This window comes from Nyctereutes procyonoides, unplaced genomic scaffold (assembly GCF_905146905.1).
Source record: "Nyctereutes procyonoides isolate TBG_1078 unplaced genomic scaffold, NYPRO_anot_genome, whole genome shotgun sequence".
NCBI lineage: Eukaryota > Metazoa > Chordata > Mammalia > Carnivora > Canidae > Nyctereutes > Nyctereutes procyonoides.
The window spans coordinates 20043621-20052264 of record NW_026575160.1 but is presented as its reverse complement, the minus strand read 5'-3'; positions in this window follow the sequence as shown (position 1 = coordinate 20052264).

Here is an 8644-nt window from a genome sequence, read left to right as displayed (position 1 = left end):
CATGTACTTCATAACTGACTTCTCATTGAGTCATGTCTGGGAGGGCTTTCTAGTCTTTTAAATTTAATCTGCATGCCTATAAAATTTCAAACTTCAGTAATGTGTGATTTAGAAAAATGTAGGAGATAATACCTCTCCCATTAACAAAAGTTATTTAGAATCATGGTACAAGACAGCATGTTCCTCAGCAACAAAAGAAACAAATTACTACATGCAACAACATGGATGAATTTCATATGCATCATACTAAGCAAAAGAAGCAAATTTCAAAAGATCACATATTGAGTGATTGAATTTATATGACATTCTGGAAAAGACAAAAGTACAGGGACAGAAAACAGATCAGAAGTTGACCGGGATGGAGGCATGGCTAGCGGTGTGGAGAGAGGGGTATTGACCACAAAGCGGCATGAAGGAATTTTTCTGGGATGATTAAACTGTTCTATATTTTCATTATGGTAATGGTTACACAGCCGTATGCTTCCTATGGTACATTTTATGTGTCATCTCGGCTAGGTTATAGTACCCAAATATTCAGTCAAACATAAATCTGGATGGTATTGTGCAAGTATTTTGTAGATACGGTTAACACTTACTAAGAAGAGGAAGTTATCTCTGAGAGTGTGGGTGGGCCTCATCCAATCAGTTGAAAGGCCTTAGGGAGGAAGAAGAAATTCCCCCTCAAGACTGCAGCTTTAATTCCTGCCAAGGTTTCTAGGCTGCCAGCCTTCTCCTGTGGACTTGGGCTTGTCAGCCCCTACAATTGTGTGAGCCAATTTCTTGAAATAAATTTGTCTATCATCCATCTCTCTCTCTCACTCTCTCTCTCTCCCCCTCCTTCTTTTCTTTGTCTATTTATATATGATCTCCTACTGGTTCTGTTTCTCTGAAGAACCTAACTCATACAATGTTTATCAAAAATTATAGAAATATTCACCTAAAATAATAACTTTTATTGTATGTAAATTATATCACAATAAATCTGATTTTTTTAAAAAAACTGATTTATAATATTAGTCAGGATTCCGTTTTAGGATGTACAGAAGAAAGTGTACATGTGTGGGCATGCATGTGTGCCCGTGTACATTTGCCATGTGTGCCTTTGCAGGTATGTGTGTTTCTATAAGGGCTATGAGGAAGGGGGGTGAGTTTGAAAAAAAAAGTCTTTAATCATGAAAGCGGAGCGATAAAAAGAAGTTCTCTGTTTGCAGTCTGGGCTGATTAGGAGGTGGATCCGCAGCAAAAGGAGACAGCCCCAGTGCAACAGGACACCAGTTGGTTTCTGTCACTGTACTAATGAGGCCTAACACTTGGGAGGGAAGTCAAATTAAAAGTTAACTATGATTTGTTGAGTACTCCCTAGTCACAAGAGGCTGTGCCATGTGGTTCAGTGTAAACAAGGTTAATAAAGTATAGTTACTGTCCTCAATGTGCTCACAGTCTAGCAGGGAGCATATTAACAATTCCACAAATAACCGTTACCCTGGACACAAAATGGTAAGAGATATCAGCCAGAGAAAGAAAAGTCCGTAGGAAGTAAAGGGGGGTGGGGAAGGGGGGTTATCCCATTTGAGTGAAAAGGTCAAAGAGGACTTTGCAAAGTTGCACATTAGCTGGATCAGGAAAGAGGAATATTTCCAGAAGCTGAAAAGGGAGATGGGGAAGAGGGTATTTGGAGAAGAAAAAACAGTACAAAACTAAATAAATAAAAGTGCAGATCTGGGAAAACGTGGACTGCAGGAACTGGGAGCTCCAGCAGGGCCAAAGAAACAGTAAATGCAATTTAGTTATTAATTCAATAAATACTTGTTGAGGGCTTCCTAGGGGGCCAATTTTTCCAGAATATATATATATATATATATATATTAAAATGGAAAAGGGGAAGAGTAAGGTGAACACATGGGATAGGCAAACCTTTCATTACAAATAGCTTTAACATGTTCCACTTCTATCAGAGAGTTGAATAAACCCAGATGTGAAAGGGGTCACCCTGTGCCTTCAGATCCAGTTAAGATTTGCTCAAGCCATCATTCCACACCCTATTAAATGCCCGATGTCTTTCTCGAGGGTTTTGATAATGCCCGGGTGCTTAGTCATCCTCACTTCTGGCTCTGATTTTCTAACCACCCTTAAATCCTTGTTTCCACATTGCGTCTTGCATCTCTTCTGTTAAGGGTGTTCCACACCCCTCCGCCCATCCTTTTTCATGTCCTCAAGGATCAGACAGGCTCCTGTAAGTCCCTACTCACTCTTGCATCATCCGTTTCTCCCTCCCTCCCTGCTGCATTATTCCAACAATACTATAGAACCTTCGAACTTGAAAACCCTTATGTCTTGCCTCAGCTACTGGCCCAATTCTGTGCTCCCATTCATGAAAACATGTGCAGTATTTGTCTGTACTCAGTGTCCCCAAGAAGGACTCACGTCCCTTCTTGCTATTTAACAGATGGATAGAGTGTGAAGAAATCCTAACGGCTGGCCTTCTCCCTGGGGAACCCTCGAATGTATCAACTGCTCAGGTTTGTAGAGAACATGAATGTAACCCAGTGTCTGAGGCAGGGCAGTGGGCTAAGGTCTGTGTGCCAGCGATCTGGAAGTCAACTAGGGAATCCAAACTGAGGATTCCCATTCCAGAAGCAGCCTGGGGATGGCAAATTGAGGATTTCCACCCTATTTGTAGACTGACACCAAACCCTCTCATTCTCGGCCCCTCACATGGCCTAGGGTCCCTATTCTAGAGTCTCTCCCTGGTCTTACTTTTTTAGGAACAAAAATCTGTCCTTCTCCCATGGGGTGTTTGAAGAGGATAGAATTGCCATCCAGCTGTGGAAAGTGAAGAGGAACCTGCTGTTTACAGAATTTCAAGCCCATCCCATGCCTCTGGGTGGTGGCACCTTGAGATGTAGAACAAGAAGCTGCTCTTGGGTTGTCTGGGTGGCTCAGTCGGTTAGGTGTCTGCCTTAGGCTCAGGTCATGATCCCAGGTGATCCCAGAGTCCTGGGATCCAGCCCCCACATCGGCTTCCCTGCTCAGCAGGGAGTCTGCTTCTCCCTTCCCTTAATCTTTTTTTTTTAATTTTTATTTATTTATGATAGTCACAGAGAGAGAGAGAGGCACAGAGACATAGGCAGAGGGAGAAGCAGGCTCCATGCACCGGGAGCCCAATGTGGGATTCGATCCCGGGTCTCCAGGATCACGCCCTGGGCCAAAGGCAGGCGCCAAACCGCTGCGCCACCCAGGGATCCCCCTTCCCTTAATCTTGTTCTCTCTCTCTCTTTCTCTCTCTCTCTCCCATCAGATGGAAAAGCCCAGGTAAAAGTCCTCTCCTATTGCCTGGAACTGTGATACCTGAGCAGAAATTCAGGGCCGCTGTCTCCAAAGCTACTGTCACCAGGGATGTCTCTAGCAAACTCAGGAGCAGACATGCCTTCTCCCTTCCCCCTCCCTTCCAATCTCCTGCTAGCCTCCCATGGGCTGAATCTTCCCTTTGTTCCTCCAGGCATCCCAATGCCTTTGTAATAAAGTTCCCTTGTTTGAATGTCCTGAAGTGGTTTCCATTCTCCGGACAGGATCCCCCCAGGTACGTTCTTCCCTGCCCCGTTACAAGGGCCCCAGCACCACCGTGTGAGTCCCGGCAGGTCTGAGCACCCTCTGCAACCATCTTGTCTGCTTTTGTACACTTGTTTATTGCCTCCCCCTCTTCTCACGGGGAGGCCTGGATTTAGACAATAGGAATCCTCTCCTGTCTCGTTCACCCTTGTGTCACCAGCACCCAGAATAAACCCTGCCACACAGTAGATGTATAAGAACTACTTGTTTGAAAGAGCACATGTGAAAATCAGACTTAGACACTTTGATTGGTTCCATTTTTTAAATTATCATCAGAATTCCTTTGGCCTTAGGGACTTGACTGATAGTTTGGGGGAGACAGAGGACACTCCAGTATTCACCTTCCATTCTCCCCTCCTCCAACCTTCACCACACCACCTCCCTTCAGAGAGCACACCTACCCCAAATGCATCCCCTGGAAGGACAGTCTCCTCCTCTCTGGCCCCTATCCTACACTCGCATTCGGCCCTGAGCTTCCCTGCCTACAGCCACACCTATCAACGTTCCCCATTTGGTAGACTGCCTCCTACCAACCTCGCCTTCTCTCTGCCAGGGCAGAGCAATGCCAGACAGGGTTGATTTCCCCGTCAATACAAACTGTACTTCTCTTCTTAGAAGGCAAAAATACCTACCACTGGTTTCAATTTAAAACACCTTCTTTTAAAAATAAGATTTTATTGGGGATCCCTGGGTGGCGCAGCGGTTTAGCGCCTGCCTTTGGCCCAGGGCGCGATCCTGGAGACCCAGGATTGAATCCCATGTCGGGCTCCCGGTGCATGGAGCCTGCTTCTCCCTCTGCCTGTGTCTTTGCCTCTCTCTCTCTCTCTCTCTCTCTCTCTCTGTGTGTGTGTGTGTGTGTGAGACTATCATAAATAAATAACAATTTTAAAAAACTGTTTTAAAAAATAAGATTTTATTTATTCATGAGAGAGAGAGAGAGAGACAGAGACAGAGACACAGGCAGAGGGAGAAGGAGGCCCAATGTGGGACTCAATCCCCCGACCCTGGGACCACGACCTGAGCCAAAGGCAGACACTCAACCGCTGAGCCACCCAAGCGTCCCTTAAAACACCTTAAAAAAAAAAAAAAACAACTGATGGTTTATTGCTTCTAGGTCGGTATGAAATCAGGAAGGTGTTCTCAGATATGGGTAAGCGTCGAACGTGAGGATAGTCTCCCCTCTGCTGAATCAAATAGCCAATCTTGGGGGTAATAAAAGAAAATAAAATCGGCTCCCTGGCTATTCTCTAGCGGCACATGCCTACCACAGATGCAAATTCAGGGAGGATAAGAACGGTGGGCACATCGGGTGCCATTCACGACCCCCCCCCCCGCAACCTTCCTGTTTAACAAAGAAAACTCTTCCCATTCTAGTGATTTCCAGCAAATGGAAGGCAGAAAAAAAGAAACTCAGCGAAGGCTGTGTGTGTGTGTGAGTGTGTGTGTGTGAGTGTGCAATCACGACGGCTGCAAAGCTCGATAGGAGACCTAAGGATGCCAGACCTGGCCGGGAGGTGCATCGCTCGGAAAAGGCACCAAGGTGGGGAGTCACCTTCAGACCAGGTGGGAGTCGGGAGGAGAACCGACGGCTGGACGGGCCGCGGCCAGGGTTGGCGGAGGTGATGGAGCGGGTGCAACCCGCGCAGAGCACAGGAGAGGAAGAAACAGAGAAGGAGCGGGGTGGGGGTGGGGTGGGGGTGGGGGGAGTCGGCCCGGCCGCCAACCGGCTCCGGCAGGCCGCGGCGGGGCGCCCCGGAGCTCGGCTGCAGCTGCGAGCTCGCTAACCCGACGCGCCGCGGGCGCCCCCAGGGGCCGGTTAGAGACGCGCGGCTCAGAGACCCGCCGCGGAAAGAGCGGGGGCGGGGGGCGAACCGGGGGGGGGGGGGCACCCGCTTATTTGCATAACAGTCCTTGCTCCCGTCCTCGGCGCTCCCGAAAATGAGAGTTGAGCATCAGGTGGCAAATCCCGTCGATCAAACCCCAGCGCCTCGCTCAGCTCCGGAACCCGCGGAAACCCCTCTGCAACCATCTCGACCAGATCTGCAACCAGATCGAGGTCAATTCTCCTCCGGCGGCGGGAGAGTGGAGGTTAGAGGCGTGCGCGGGTCTCCCCCTAGTGGGCAAACGGCCTCCCCTGGCCGTCCCCGCCGAACAGCCAGAAGAGGAGGAGGAAGCAGGGACGTCCCAGGCTTGATTCCCAAGGGGTTCTCTTGGGTGGGAAGAACAAAACCGGGGTGGGGTCTTTACACCCCATTGGAGAATCTTTCCCTTTGGCGTGTTTGTGATTCATCAGTTGGGGTCGATTCTGGGGTCTCCCTGCAAGGAACAGTTAGCAGAGGAGGTAGGAGCAGAGTAAGCGGGGAGGTGTTAAAGGCCCAGGTCACCTGCGGGGGGGCTGGGGGGGGGCTATGTTATTGGGGGACAAGCCAGGGAGGTCTGCGGCAAATAAAGAGTAACTGGAGAGAGAGGCTCCCGTCCTCATGGACACCATGAGTCCTGATAGCTCGTCCCTTGGACATTGGCAGGTCAGCAGCTTGGCCAGGCTGACAGTGTCCCGTGAGGTGTCCTTGTACCAGTGTCCCCTGCCGGTTCTCGCCCTGTTGGAACAAACAGCCTTGTGGTCTATTCTTCTGGAAAAATAGGGGGAGTCATCTCTGCCCTTGACTGCTCTTGACCAGTCCTATCATAGTCTGCTCCAGCTATTCTTGGCTTTCAGCAGGAAAACTTTTTTTTAAAATATTTTATTTATTTATTTATTCATGAGAGACACAGAGAGAGGCAGAGACACAGGCAGAGGGAGAAGCAGGCTCCATGCGAAAACCCCATGCAGGACTCGATCCTGGAACTCCAGGATCACCACCTGAGTCAGAGGCAGATGGTCAACTGCCTGAGCCACCCAAGTGTCCCATCAGTAGGAAAACTTGAATCTATGCAATGGCCCTCAAAAGAGTTTCTGGGATTCTGAATATGTACACACATTTTAAGTGTATGTGTGTGCGTGTGTGTGTGTATGTACTTGTCCTTTTAAAAAAATTTGAAAGATTTTATTTATATATTCATGAGAGACACAGAAAAAGGCAGAGACACAGGCAGAGGGATAAGTAAGCTCCCTGCAAAGAGCCCAATGCGGGACTCGATTCCAGGACCCCAGGATCACAACCTGAGCCATAGGCAGACTCTCAACCACAAAGCCACCCAGGCATCCCTGTAGTTGTCCTTTTGGATGAAAGCTTATGGACTGCTAATTCGTGGGGTTTTCATAGTATCTATAACTAAGAAATATTATAAAGCACTGGAAAAACTAGCCCCAGCAGCAATAGGGTATTGAGGCTGTAGACTCAGAATGCCTAAATTCAAATCCAACTAGATTCTTTAGGAAAGTAACTTAATCTCTCCAAGCCTCAGTTTCTTCATTTCTAAGATAGGGATGATAATAGTAGCACTTAACCCAGTGACTTGGTGCAAAGATGAAATGATACAACATATACAATGCACTTAGCAAATTGCCTGACACATATTAATTGCTCTGTAAAGGTTGGACTTTATTACCAAGAGAAACTCCTTTAAACATGTGTAAAATGTTAGGTTCTTTAAAATCCCAGTGTGTGTATCATGCACTTTCCAATAATTTTGTGATTTTTTTTTTGGATGAGGTAAAAGGGTTATTTTGTCTTTTGATTGGGAAAACATGTAATTTCTTTGAAATAACATAAGTATCTAGGGTGATGAACTAGATTATAGAATTACAAAATTATATAATTTTAAAGCAAGCGGAGACCTGAATTATCTAATCATATCCGCTTCAATGCCATTTTATGGATTTAATAATCAAGAAGCATCTTGAAAAATGACTTGTCCAGGTCAACTCCAATTTTGTGGCCACAATCCAGGACCTAATTCTGAGCTAGTTTTACCACAGCTCTCAAAGACCTTTTTAGCCTCCCCAACCCCCATTTCATCAGATTCTCAAAGGTCTATAAAAAAGAAGATTGAGAATGGCTGTCCTATAGGAAACATCACCATCTATCAGAACTCTGCTCAAATCCCTGACTTCCTAGACCCTTTGGCTCAAAGCCAGTATTTTTTTTTCCTCTGAGCATTGTGCGTCACAGTCTCCTCACTGTGCATCTTAGTTTTATGATGCATATCACATTATATTTCTCTTTTGTCCCATTAGAACGTAAACTTCTTGAAGACAGGAGATATGACCTTGCATCTAATAGAATCTGACAAAATAATGTTTCACGAAGGAAAGGATAGAAGGTACAAAGGTATCGGAAGGGCACCTATTTCATTGGTGAACTTGAACCTGAAAAAAATTCCAGAAGACCAAAGAGAAGCCCATTGCTCATTGCTGACACTTTCTCCGGGAGACATCTGGAAACAATATGAAGTATAATCAGCCTGTAATCAGGGCCAACAGCACAGAAAGGTTAGAGGTGGGTTGTCAGGAAAAAAAAAAATCCAAAACCCATTTACACCTTGGGGACAGGACTCCAGAAACTCAGATGGAAAAAAGATGAGATTCAAGCCTGAAAATAGAATATATGTCAAGAATTTGTTCATAAGAGTGTGATTCCTTGATCTAGCTCCTAGATCAAGACCCCCAGTGAAAGAACAGAGCTGACCAAGTGCTGGGCTTGGTCCGCGCACCTGAGATTGGACAGGGTTGGGGGGTGGTTATCCCCAGCTTTGCAAATGAGAACCCAAGTGGGAAGATGCCAGCTGTGATCTGAGTCTCCCCTGTGTGTCTTCTACTGCTTCTCCTTAGCCTTTCCTCCTAACTGCACCTCAGATTCGGCCACGGTAGGAGAGGCATGGACACACTTTCTGCCAGTGCAACAGTTGTTCTCACAGAGCAAGGCCTGTGAACCTGAGCTTATGTGTCTCGGCTTTTCACTGCATCTGTATCTTTGGGGTAAATCACTAGTAGTGCAATTGCTGGGTCGTAGGGCAGCTCTATTTTTAATTCTTTGAGGAACCTCCACACAGCTTTCCAGAGTGGCTGCACCAGTTCACCTTCCCACCAACAGTG